Genomic DNA, 13420 nt, shown 5'->3' on the forward strand with positions numbered 1-13420 from the left:
GTTAGTTTACACAGCAAAGGGGAATAAGGTTGCAGATGGGATTGAGCTTGCTAATCAGTTGACCTTAAAATGAGATGATCCTAGAGTATTCATGTGGGCCCAGTATAATCACAAGCATCCTTAAAAATGGAGGAGGGAGGCATAAACTTTGTGAAAACAATCTGTCTTTCTCCCTTTACAGAAATCTAAACTAACTGAGGTTTTGACAGATACCTTTTTTTTTCAGGGGTGGGGGAGGGGTGGGTGCAAAATAGAATCAAGCCTTTAAACCAGTGGGAGAGAATGGGATGAGGAGAGGACAGATATTACCGTTTCTCTGGCAGCTGCTGGTAAAAGTGGAGATGTATCTCCTGACTTACGGAAGTGCTCCCTGGAGAGCAGCACGGCTTTGCAAATGGGTTGGAAGGAACCAGGCCCTAAGTACCAAGCCTCAGCAGATTCCTGTGTTTTAAATGTATCCGTTATCACAGTTTCTGACTTCAAGTCTAGAACAACAGCTACTTTAATGGTAGTAACTTTGAGTAGAAGCACTTAAGTCTCACCTTATGGTTGGATATTGGGTAAAACCAAGCCGTCTTTGCACATTTGTTGAGGGCATTTGTGTATGCCTGTTTGTGAGTGCCATTGCACGAAAGTCACTGAGATTAAATTTTTGCTAGTCTCAAGGGAAGGACATTCAGAGTTATATTTAGACTGCTTTCAATGAGATAGTAAAATGTGACTGTGCCTCCTTGACTTTGCATATACAAATATACTATATGCATATACAAATATACTATATAATAAGAAGGTGGAATATTTCTTAGAGCTATATCTTTATTAGGGAAGGACATCTTCCACATGAGCCCTCAGCAGACTTTGTATGTCTTATCGGCCAGAATGTTGATGCCTGATGAACCTTAACTGCAGAGGAGATTAATAAATAAAGGATCCCACATTTTAGTCTCTCTGACACAATCAGTAGCTGCCAGAAATGAAGGAAGGTGAAGGAAAATGGCTGTGGTTAGGCAAGCAATTTCTACCAGAAGGGAATACATACTTGCTGTGAGTAAATTAAATTCTTATAGGAATCTAAAAGATGATTATTAAGACATTTCCATTTTGGAAATTAGTATAGAAGACTTTTTACCCAATGGTTTCGTCTTGGAAATTCTTCCCTTCCTTCGAATGTGGAGGAAATAAAACAATCATCAGACAAGAAGAATGAGCAATAGGACAGAGGAGTCCTGAGTTAAATAAAACAAGCCTCTAACATTTTTACCAGAAAAGAATTTGGCAGGGAGTATAGAATAAATTCGTTATAGCTCTCAGTCTTATACTGAGCTGCCATTGAATAAGATAAATAGTCTACTAGTGTGTGACGCAGAGAAACACAGTGTGAATCAAAGCAGGCAATGTTATTGCTTTCCAAGGCAGTGGTTTGACTAAACTGAGAGTACTATATCTCGTATTTGTCAGTGTTTCTTAGATGGGGTATAATTTCTCTTGAAGGACTGTTGCACTAAGTCACTTAATGATACCGAGATTCTAAGATTTAAGATGTAAAGGAAGAATGTTAAAAGTTGTGCATTTGTTCACTGGGCGGTAAAAGGGAGTTTAAATTCCTATTCAGCTTTGGCAGTTTCCCTCACTGGCAAAGACTATTCCTCTCTCATTTTTTTCTCTTTATTCAGTACCAGTCCATATTCTGCTGCTACTTCCCTCACTCACCACTTTAACTGCAGCGCTTTATGTGAGGGGCACAAATAAAAGCAAGGAATCAGTGCTGCTCTGTGAATCACCTGTCCCAGGGAGCCTTAAATGCATGTTTCTTTCCTGCCTAGAGGAAAACACAGTAAATGCATTCTGAGTCGGGGAGAGAAGGTTATGTGTTCTTAAAAACTAGCATATTTATTATGACTTAAACAGGAAATTGCATATTTGCAGGTTGAAAACCACAGTCGGATAGAATGATCAGCTTTGTCCACAGGCAAAATTACAAACATGCCTATAAGTGTACAGTTCTTCAGTAAAGCTAGTAGGGTAAGGCAGACCGAGGTTAATTCACTGGCTGTTCATTGGCAACTGTGACAACTTGAGGAAGGTACCCAGAGCTTCAATTTCCTCATCTGTAAAATATAGATAATAATTATACACATCAATTTAGGCTTTAGTAATTTTAAATGAGATAATTACTGTAAATTTTTGAGTTAGGATCTGCTATACAGAAAGTGCTTAATACACATCAGCTATGATGCTGACGATAATAATGCCAGCAGAATCCAAATAGTCAGTAGATATTCAAAGAGCAGCTTTCAGAAAAGAAAAACAGGAAGTTCATGCATGTACAAATATAAATAAAAGATTGAAATATATTAAAAATGAACTCTGAGATGCACAGGTACTGAAAACTTATCTTTGCAAAGCACAACCCCCAGCAGACTTGGTCTTTGTAGAGCCACGATAAATGCCTCTTCGAGTTTTAGCTGGATCCACTGCCCCATGTAATACTATGCTAGTCAGATCTTAACCATTAATGATTAAGAGGGTGGGTATTGCCTCATGAATTGCCTCATGGGTATTGCCTCATGAATCCACATGGTTCATACCAGTCTCAACATTTAGTAGCCCTTTGACCTTGGGGAAACTGTTTAAATTCTCTGTGATTAAGACTTTGCATTGTAAATTGGGAGCAATTATAATAGTTATCCCACAGGGTTGCTTCAGAGAATTTCATGAACTTACTGTGCAAGCAGTCAGAATAGTGCATGACATACAGTAAGTATTCAATAAAATTGAGCAATTATTAGTGGTGGAAAAAAAAATCCCACCAGTTATAAGAGGAGAAATGGCCTGGATCCTCACAGCATATATTATAGTTTCGAGCTGACATTCAACTCAATCAGTTGGGAATAGAACGTAATCTTTTTCTGCATACATTAGGATTTGGTGCCAAGAATAACAGTGGCTTAAATAAAATAGAGGCTTTTTATTTTTCCTCTGAAAATGCACAGTCCAGGAAGTTTCAGAAAGAAGGGAGCTCAGAGGGAAGACAAAAGGACATGCTGTTTCTCAAGCTTCAAGTAGAGAATCAACTGTCCTATGACACCTCTATTGAGACTTGACAACACGTTTTTAGTGTAAGAATTGTTTGCAAAAGTTTCACTACCTCATTGATTATTTTAAAATAGTGCAGAAATATATGTCTGCTTTCTAAAGTTTTAGATACCTGATTACAGCACTGTTTGCAGAAATCCAAATTGTGCATTCACCTCTAAAAATAGTTTGGCTTGTGTTATCTTCTGTTTGAGACTCTTCAGGAGCAGGAAGATGATACTATAGTAACTGAAGTGTGGTACATCTGAAAAATAAGTGACAACTGTCATTATTTTACCGTATTTGCCATGTTCTTTCTCAACTTAAGACATCCCAATGAAAAACAGTTTTGTGGGGCTTCCCTGGTGGCGCAGTGATTGGGAGTCCGCCTGCCGGTGCGGGGGACGCGGGTTCATGCCCTGGTCCGGGAGGATCCCACGTGCCGCGGAGCGGCTGGGCCTGTGAGCCATGGCCGCTGAGCCTGCGCGTCCGGAGCCTGTGCTCCGCAACCGGAGGGGCCGCAGCGGTGGGAGGCCCGCGTACCACAAAAAACAAAACAAAACAAAACAAAAACAGTTTTGTGAAAAACAGTAGCTTGCCAACCCCTGCTTTTTATTTGGCCTGGTGTACAAGTAAGGGAGACTCCAAAAGGAATGAGCAATAGTCAGTGCTTGTAACTCTAGGAAGGGGATTTACAAAAAAAACTTTATTCTCTGGAGTTCTATCCTACATGCTGGTAAAGAAGATGCCTGATAGAGTTAGAATCCCTAGTTTGCCTCTGTTCTTACAGGAAATATAAATGTTAAGTCTCTTAGCATCATGTGGTGAAATGCTAAAAACAGGCTAAGGCATACCACTAGAAAGCGTTGAAATACCCTGTTTTCCTAATTGTGAAGATATCTTTATCTGTCTATCCATCCAGTTCTATAGACTTGCGTTTTCCATAAGGGTAGCCACTAGCCACCTACGACTATTAAATTTTTAATTAATTTAATTTAATTTAAAATTTAGTTCCTCAAGTTCTCAAGTCACATTTCAAAAGTCACATGTGGCTAGTGACTACCATACTGCAGAGTGCAGATGCAGAACATTCACATAATCACAGAAAGTTTTATTGGTCACTGCTGCTGTAGACTCCTTAGGACTCCCTACCCCCATACACACACAGTTCTTCCATCCATGTCTACTCTATTTTTGCAATGTCTCCTTCAATCTACAGGAAATTTCTGTTTATATTTAATGCAAAACATTCACACAGAGAAATCTCTTCATGCCCTTTTATCTTCTAATTTTGGATTTGGTACTCTGTTGAAAATGATGGATTTTGGTATTCTTTATTCTCATGAAATTTTTTGGTCTCTGCATTTATACTCTGTAGGATCTCAATTCTGGATCTGCCCTCCATGAAATGATGTGGGACATATATGTGGTGGAAGTCAGTTTCCTGCTGTTAATTGACCCTCTACCATCCTCATGCTCTTGTACTATCCACACAGTGCACTATTGACTTACATTTTTCCAGACAGCATTTTTTTTCTAACTACAAACTCCCTCACCTCACTCCAATCTAAAATTCTTATATATGGCTTCCAACTTTTCTTAAAACAAGACCAATAACACCCAACATATATTGAGTGCTTTACTTTGTGCCAGATATGGTTCCATTTGATTCCATAGATCACCTCTTTTAATCCTCAAAACATCTAAGAAATAGTTATTATTATCACCTCCCCTGACACATCATATAGATGAGAGAATTGAGACAGAAAGAGATGCGATCACTTTCTCAAGTTCACACAGCCAATAAAGTGACAACCCTGGTATTGGAAACTAAGGAGATTGGTTCCAAAGATAAGCACTCAGATCCTTATATATGGATTTCCTCACTTAGTGACTGGAATATGTCAGTCCCTACGCTGCAGCCCATGAGGTATCAGTGTCAGAAGAGATGGGAATTTAGGTTTTTGTGCTAACTTGTTAGGGGGAGAGACTAAGCTAGAAAATAAACTTCAAATCATTGTTCTCTTCCCTACATTATCCTCTGTTATTTAGCCTGTTCAGGTATTATATTATAAAGAACTATAACAAGCAGTAGAATCATTCAAAAAGTAGTTATTTCCATGCTGTTACGTGCTGTGATCTCTTCTAGACACTGAGAAGTTTCAAAACTTACAAATTACAGATGCGAAAATTAACATGAAATGCCAAGTAATGGAATCCTAGTTGACCATGCCCTCAAATGACTGGGATTTTCTTAAACACTTTTGCATTTTGCATAAATATAAATTTCACTTATGACAAACTATTGCATGAAGCCCATTTCCTTTTAAATTTTATTCTCTAAGACTACAAAAGCCTGGTATCATGCAGGCAAGAATACAGCCTCCATTAATTACTCTGCCCAAAGTCATAGCTGTGGCATAACAAGCTTTGGAATTTATAGATCAATTATAGAATTATAGAACAATCAAAGCTTTATATAACTGCCACAAATGCTAGCTTCAGCACCACAGGTGGGATTTTAGGAAATGCTAGTGCTACTATTGCAAATGCTGTTCAGAATTTGTTGTTGTTGCTTCCTGCTTGATTTTTTTTAATTTGGTTGGTTGGTTGGTTGATTTTGTCTCTTTTTGAGCAAAGTTTTCTCTCCTTACATTCCACTCCCGTATAACATTTAAAGTCATCTAAGGATCTATACATCTAAACAGTGTTTAAGACATGATAATTGCTTTAGCAAAATTATACTAGTCAGTCCCTACAGTAATCCTCATTTGAGAGATGGGAAAACAGAGGCACAGAGGGGTGAAATAGGTTGCTCAAGGAGAAACAGCAGGTAAATGATAGAGCAAAATATTGAATTCTACTTTGTTGACCTAGCATATGCTTTTAATAAAATTCTGTTCTGGTCTCTCCCACTAGATCTCCTTTGCTCATCCCCTTTTTCTCTCTTCTGGAGCTGGGGTGGCATAGTAGTGAAATACCATGAATTTTGGCATTAGGGTGGTCTAGGTTAGAATCAGGTCTGGAAAAGTAATTTATGTCTTACAGTCTCCCTCACTCATTAAAATTTGTCAATCATCCTAATTTTTAGAAAATTCTTGGAAAATAAAATGAGACACCCAGTGGGCAGGCAAAAAGTCCAGTTCTTAGGTTCCCACCCCGCTGCCCTCCAGAAAGAAGTCCCCTCATGCATTTCTTTTCTCCTTTGATTAACAGCATTGTTTCTACTTCATCCTTCACTCTTCTCTCCTGCCACTACCATCCCTTCTCATTCTCTCTTTCTTTCCACCTCTTATAACAGAATTTATTTAAAAAGTCACATAATGTCTACTTCAGATGTAGTCCTAGCCCCACTGCTTAATTGAATTGAATAGAGTTATGCAGCATTTTAACCTTGAGTCTGTTTCTTCATCTATAAAATTCAATAGGTATTCTCAAAGATCCTTCCCAGAACTTCCATTTTGCAATATTGATGGTCTTTCTTTCAGACACACTGGGCACTTATAAAATTTTATTCTGCAGATTCTATCCTAATGTTTTCACATTTCCTGACTTCTGTACCTTACGTTAATTTTCTGATCCTTTATCTACGAATGGAAAGTCATTAAACATTTGAAATGAAATGAAACATCTTGCTCCATCACATTTCAATTCTCCATCTGGCTTTTGCAATTGGAATTTAGTGGCAAATGTGATTTTGAGATTTGGGGAACTGTATGTGAGCAAGAAATACTGATGCCATCAGCCCACATGTCTGTACAGCCCTGAACTTTGTAGTCTCCATCATTTTCTGAGAAACAGATGGCAAAGAAAATAATCCTAAAATGCTCCCATCATGAGGCTGTGGGGAAAGGAGAGAGAGAGAGAGAGAGAGAGAGGAAGAGGAAGAGAGAGGGAGAGAGGGAGGGAGGAAGAGAGATGTTGATTTAGAAACATGCAATGTATTTGTGCAGTTACTGTCTTGAAAATAAAAAGGATTTCACTGGGAGAAAGATAGCCTTTGCCTCTTGAGGAAAGCATAGTGAGTGTGTATAAAAGAGTGCTTGGGGCTTCCCTGGTGGTGCAGTGGTTGAGAGTCCGCCTGCCGATGTAGGGAACACGGGTTCGTGCCCCGGTCCAGGAAGATCCCACGTGCCGCGGAGCAGCTGGGCCCGTGAGCCATGGCCGCTGGGCCTGCACGTCCAGAGCCTGTGCTCCACAACGGGAGAGGCCACAACAGTGAGAGGCCCGCGTACTGCCAAAAAAAAAAAAAAAAAAAAGAGTGCTTGAAGACTGGGAAATCATTGACAGATAACTTGTTTAATGTTAAGGGTCTGAAGGAGCAGAAGCAGTAGAATCACTACAGTGGGAGACATGAAAGGATGCCATTCTTTAGTTTTTCTGGTTACCCCCATATCTATACTCCAGGACTAGAACACATATAAGTACCATAGGCCAGGAATTGGTGCTTGAGTGGAAATTGCCAAAAATTCAAAGTACATAATGGAAACGAACATGGCTAACTTGCCTTGTTACTTGATGAGAAACAATCAGACAGTTGTGGTTAGTGGCAGAAATAATTTTGGGGTGTTTTGGTCCGATTTTGCTGTGTAATCGACCAAAGAGGTAGTTTAAAAACAACAATTATTGATTCTTGCTGGTGAGGCTGTATGTTGCCTGGTGGTTTGCTGACCTAGTCAGGATGTGGCTGGATAGCTGTGCTTCAGACTGTGGGGAAGCTTGGACTGGTTCCTCCCTGCACGATGGACACAGACCTACATCACATACTCTGTGTCTCCCATGGAATATCGGGTTAGCCAGGGTGTGCTCTTATTCTAGCAATGGCAGAAGCAGAAGAACAAAGAGATGAAATGAGTAAGACCTCTTGGGGTTTAGGCTTATAAATGGCACACAGTTACTTCCATCCAGATCTCATCAAGCAAAACAGTCACATGATTTTCTAGATATCTATTGCTATAAAACAAGTTGCACAAAAACATAGTGGTATAAAACAACTATTGTGTTCTCTCAGGTTCTGTTGGCTAAGTATTTGGAAAAGGCACAGGACGAATGGCTCTTTTCTGTTCTATGATGTCTGGTCCTCACTTGAGATGATTGAAATGATTGATCACTTGATTAGCTGGGCTGGAGAATCGCCTTCCAAGATGACTTCTTCACTCCTATGTCTGATCTGGGTTGGGTGGCTGGAGGAAAGAATCAGCTGGGACTGTTGAACACAGTGTCTAAACTTGACCTTCACAGCCTCAGCATAGTTGGATTTCTTACCTGGTAACTCAGGGTTCTTCCAACAAGTATTTCAGAAAATCAGGCAGGAGCTGCATGACTTCTACTGACCCAGACTCAGAAGTTACCCAGTATATTTTATGTTATTTTCTATTAGTTACAGACTAGTCACTAAAGCTGATTCAGCTACCAGGGGAAAGAAATTAGCCCCCAACTCTTGATGGGAGGAAGGTCAAAGATTTGTGGCTCTTTCAAACCATTATGCATAGCTGAGTTCAAACTCAAGTTTCAGGGAAATGCACTCTTCTTCTAGTGAAAGGGATTGTAAAGTCTTATGACATAAACCATGGACACAGGGAGGTGAGAAGAACAAGGGCTAAAAAGTCAACATCCATAAGGAATAGGTGAAAACTGGCTGATGGCCACAGGGATGGTATTCAGGTGACTAGTTCTTTCACATGTGGTGGGTATGGAAAATACAATATGGTCCTCAAGGAAAGGGATACCTCAAGGCCACTTTATGGTTTCAAGATGGAAACCCTAAAAACTCGTGTCCAAGTTCAAGCAAGTGTAGTGCTAGACAGGACACCTGAGGCAGAAGCTTAGTCATAAGGATTGAGTTTAGAGGGTGTGATTGTACCATCACATACCAGATCTGAGAGAACAAGATTGAAATAAGATCCTATGTCCCCAGTGAAGGTAATATCGCCATATTACACTATATCTCTGACCTAATACAACTGAGCTCTGGAGCTGGAGTGTCTAGATCAGTAGATGGAAGTTATTAGTAGCTCTAGCAAAGGAGGTATGGAAAAAGAGAACAATACTCTTTAATAAGTTAAACATTTCTAGAAATATTTGAGATACCAAATAAAGATGTGTTCATTGAATTTTAGTGTTATTAATCAGAATATTTAGCACTAGAATAGCTTATAAAATATCTTTCAAAATATTCCAGAAACTGGAGTCTACTAGAACCCATTATATTGTCAAAAGCTTTCCACTCTAAAAAAAAGTAAAAGATGAATATATTCAGTGATACTTTTATCTCTTTTTAAGGCAATATAAATTATTTATTGATTTAAACTATCAGTATTTTCCCCAAAATTAATACAATTTTGGCACTAAAAGAGTACTCCAAATCAGATTTACTAGTAGTAATAAGGAAACTGAACTATCAAGGCGGGGGGCAGTGGAGGGGGGTGGGAGGTGGGGATTATAAGCCACACAGAAGCCAAAATGCCAAGAATTTACAATCATACACTAAACTAATAATATTTTCAAGGCTTCCTTGTCAAAGCTCAAGGATATAAAAGTAGGGTATGACTATTTCACTCAAAAATCATTATTTTTTTCCTGACACAAGCAGGTCAGACATTGACCGAGATTAGTTGTGCGATCAATGTTTTTGGTTAGAATTTCCAAAACAAACACCATGAATAGTTAATGCATATAAAGGTACATCTGTTTAATAATAATAACCTTAGTTCTAAATTAATTATTTAAAGACCTCTGTATCTTTATAAGCTCTCTCTATATAACTGCATTTTTAGAAAGATGTTCACAGAGAGTTCTATCCTGTCCATTAGGGAGTCTTACGTTGATCATCAGGGACCTTGAGGAAGAATTTACATCAAGGTCTTGGTTATCTGAAGCACAGAGAACTTAAACAGATCATTGTTTTCTGTGCTTGCAATTTTAGTATTTTCTTGGTGTTCTGATGATTTAAATATTATTAATTACTAAAGCTGCAGTTCAGTACCCATTGCCCCCAGAAGCGAGTTTTGATTCCTGAAGATGGAAATGATCTAGGACTCTACTCTGAACAACCATGGAACTTTCAACATGCCTGTTCACAACACTTAGCACTTTCTAGCTTCAACTCCGTTTATTGACAAGCTTTCCCTAACACATGTAATTAAGCTCTCTGCTTCCCATAGAACTCGTTCCATATGTTTATACATGGGAGGGGATAAAAAGATCATTGAAAGATAATTTTTATTAATTAATATATTCATCACTTCTTCTGATGAACAAACTATGATATACATTCTCCTGGTGGCATCTTGAATGCACACGTAGAAATATAAATTATACACTTAAGGTTTAAACATTTTACTATATGTAAAGTAGGCTCAGCTAAGATAAATTAATACTAATTGAGACCAATGTCTGCTCTTAAAGGCATATTAGCCATGTATAGTATTTTTAAAGTTTGACTTGGAGACCTCTGAGTGTAATGCCCTCATTCTGTGCTGCTTCTTGTTATACAAGAGAAATATAACCTCAAATGTAGATATAACATACAGAGATACAGAAAAAACTCTGTCTCAGAGTTGCATTATTTGGTTCCTGCATATCAATTGTTTAATCAGTAGATTTATCCTATCCTCCGAGGAGGTCTTCCAAAATACAAACACCACCACATCATTGCCGCTTTCAGAGGTTCCCTATCTTCCCATTACCTTCAGTATAACAACTAAGCTCCTTTGCATGACATATACGACCTCTAAGCTACAGCCACAATTTCTGCAATTGCCCCATATTTTCCTATACCTTCAGCCTTCTTTGCATGTGTTGTTTTCTTCTCCTGGAAGGACGTTTCTACTTTTCATGTTTAAAAAATGAGAAATTTATGACAAATGCTAAAGGAACTTCTCTAGGCAAGAAACACAAGAGAAGGAAAAGACCTACAATAACAAACCCAAAACAATTAAGAAAATGGGAATAGGAACATACATATCGATAATTACCTTAAATGTAAATGGATTAAATGCTCCAACCAAAAGACAGAGACTGGCTGAATGGATACAAAAACAAGACCTGTATATATACTGTCTACAAGAGACCCACTTCAGACCTAGGGACACATACAGACTTTCAGTGAGGGGATGGAAAAAGATATTCCATGCAAATGGAAATCAAAAGAAAGCTGGAGTAGCAATTCTCATATCAGACAATAGGCTTTAAAATAAAGACTATTAGAAGAGACAAAGAAGGAAATTACATAATGATCAAGGGATCGATCCAAGAAGAAGATATAACAATTGTAAATATTTATGCACCCAACATAGGAGCACCTCAATACATAAGGCAAATACTAACAACCATAAAAGGGAAAATCGACAGTAACACATTCATAGTAGGGGACTTTAACACCCCACTTTCAACAATGTACAGATCATCCAAAATGAAACTAAATAAGGAAACGCAAGCTTTAAATGATACATTAAACAAGATGGACTTAATTGATATTTATAGGACATTCCATCCAAAAACAACAGAATACACAATTTTCTCAGGTGCTCATGGAACACTCTCCAGGATAGATCATATCTTGGGTCACAAATCAAGCCTTGGAAAATTTAAGAAAATTGAAAACGTATCAAGTATGTTTTCTGACCACAACGCTATGAGACTAGATATCAGTTACAGGAAAAGATCTGTAAAAAATGCAAACACATGGAGGCTAAACGATACACTACTTAATAACCAAGTGATCACTGAAGAAATCAAAGAGGAAATCAAAAAATACCTAGAAACAAATGACAATGGAGACACAACAACCCAAAACCTATGGGATGCAGCAAAAGCAATTCTAAGAGGGAAGTTTATAGCAATACAATCCTACCTCAAGAAACAGGAAACATCTCAAATAAACAACCTAACCTTGCACCTAAGGAAATTAGAGAAGGAAGAACAAAAAAACCCCAAAGATAGCAGAAGGAAAGAAATCATAAAGATCAGATCAGAAATAAATTAAAAAGAAATGAAGGAAACGATAGCAAAGGTCAATAAAACTAAAAGCGTGTTCTTTGAGAAGATAAACAGAATTGATAAACCATTAGCCAGACTCATCAAGAAAAAGGGAGAAGACTCAAATCAATAGAACTAGAAATGAAAAAGGAGAAGTAACAACTGACAATGCAGAAATACAAAGGATCATGAGAGATTACTACAAGCAACTCTATGCCAATAATATGCACAACCTGGAAGAAATGGACAAATTCTTAGAAATGCATAACCTGCCGAGACTGAACAGGAAGAAGTAGAAAATACGAACAGACCAATCAGCAGTACTGAGATTGAAACTGTGATTAAAAATCTTTCAACAAACAAAAGCCCAGGACCAGATGGCTTCACAGGCGAATTCTATCAAACATTTAGAGAAGAGCTAACACCTATCCTTTTCAAACTCTTCCAAAATATAGCAGAGGGAGGAACACTCCCAAATTCATTCTACGAGGCCACCATCACCCGGATACCAAAACCAGACAAAGATGTCACAAAGAAAGAAAACTACAGGCCAATATCACTGATGAACAGAGATGCAAACATCATCAACAAAATAGTAGCAAACAGAATCCAACAGCACATTAAAAGGATCATACACCAAGATCGAGTGGGGTTCATTCCAGGAATGCAAGGATTCTTCAATATACCCCAATCAATCAATGTGATACACCATATTAACAAATTGAAGGAGAAAAACCATATGATCATCTCAATAGATGCAGAGAAAGCTTTCGACAAAATTCAACACCCATTTATGGTAAAAAACCTCCAGAAAGTAGGCATAGAGTGAACTTTCCTCAACATAATAAAAGCCATATATGACAAACCGACAGCCAACATCATCCTCAATGGTGAAAAACTGAAAATATTTCCACTAAGATCAGGAACAAGACAGGGTTGCCCACTCTCACCACTATTATTCAACATAGTTTTGGAAGTTTTACTCACAGAAATCAGAGAAGGAAAGGAAATAAAAGGAATCCAAATTGGGAAAGAAGAAGTAAAGCTGTCACTGTTTGCAGATGACAAGATACTCTACATAGAGAATCCTAAACATGCTACCAGAAAACTACTAGAGCTAATCAATGAATTTGGTAAAGTAGCAGCATACAAAATTAATGCACAGAAATCTCTTGCACTCCTATACACTAATGATGAAAAATCTGAAAGTGAAATTAAGAAAACACTCCTTTTACCATTGCAAGAAAAAGAATAGAATATCTAGGAATAAACCTACCTAAGGAGACAAAAGACCTGTATTCAGAAAATTATAAGACACTGATGAAAGAAATTAAAGATGATACAAATAGATGGAGAGATATACCAT

This window comes from Lagenorhynchus albirostris, chromosome 19 (assembly GCF_949774975.1).
Source record: "Lagenorhynchus albirostris chromosome 19, mLagAlb1.1, whole genome shotgun sequence".
In the NCBI taxonomy this organism is placed as follows: domain Eukaryota; kingdom Metazoa; phylum Chordata; class Mammalia; order Artiodactyla; family Delphinidae; genus Lagenorhynchus; species Lagenorhynchus albirostris.